Raw genomic sequence first — 894 nt, forward strand, 5'->3', positions numbered from 1 at the left:
ATAATGGAACATTGAATCCCACACCTTACCACGCTGTCCTCCCCTCAGCCATACTCACTCAAGGAACTGGAAAGGGGGTCAGGCAGAATTGGCCATTTAGCATTGGCTGCCTTCCACCTGTCTGCAGCTTCTACATTCATTTCCATCCTGTCCATGCAAGTAAGGGCCTCCTAGGTAGATGCAACTGAGTCAAGAAAACCAAGGAAATCCATAAAAACTGTGAACTCTGTGTGGATAAACACACAAGAACTCTACTTCAAAGGTCCGTTGAGCCTCAGGACTTGGAGCATTGCCTACGTGGTCAGAGTTATAGTATTTCTTTTCCTGACCCCAATGTTATCTTTGGGTAGTATATCATACCACAAACCACTCATGATGGCAATCCTGTGCCTCCATATGTTAATCTGAGGATGTTTGTAACCCTTAACGAAATTTAGCTAAACTTACCCAATAAACCAAGTCCCTGTTAATCTTAAAGAAAAACTTAACCACCATCCGTAACTCAAAAGTTTAAAGTGACTTAAATGTCAATCGGACACCTAACATGTTTTCATGTGTATCTCAGTGTAGAAACAGAAGGCCACAGGGACAGCTTATATTTAGGTATGTTGCTCATGTGCGTATCTGATATGAGTCAGCTAAAACATGGCCGACACTGGACATTCAGGGGGCTGAGTCAGCACAAAATAGCTGACACCACAAGTCTGAGAACCCTCAAAGTAAGTAGTGGCACAATGTGTTATGTAACTACACCTGGCAGAAGGCCACTAGTGTGGACTTCTGTACAAATGTGGCCTTGAGGTCAGGGGCTGCGAGCTCTTACCCTCTGCTCTAGGCTTTGCCAGCTTGTGTGTGTGTGTGTGTGTGTGTGTGTGTGTGTGTGTGTGTGTGTGT

This window comes from Psammomys obesus, unplaced genomic scaffold (genome assembly GCF_907164565.1).
Source record: "Psammomys obesus unplaced genomic scaffold, mPsaObe1.curated_primary_1811, whole genome shotgun sequence".
NCBI lineage: Eukaryota > Metazoa > Chordata > Mammalia > Rodentia > Muridae > Psammomys > Psammomys obesus.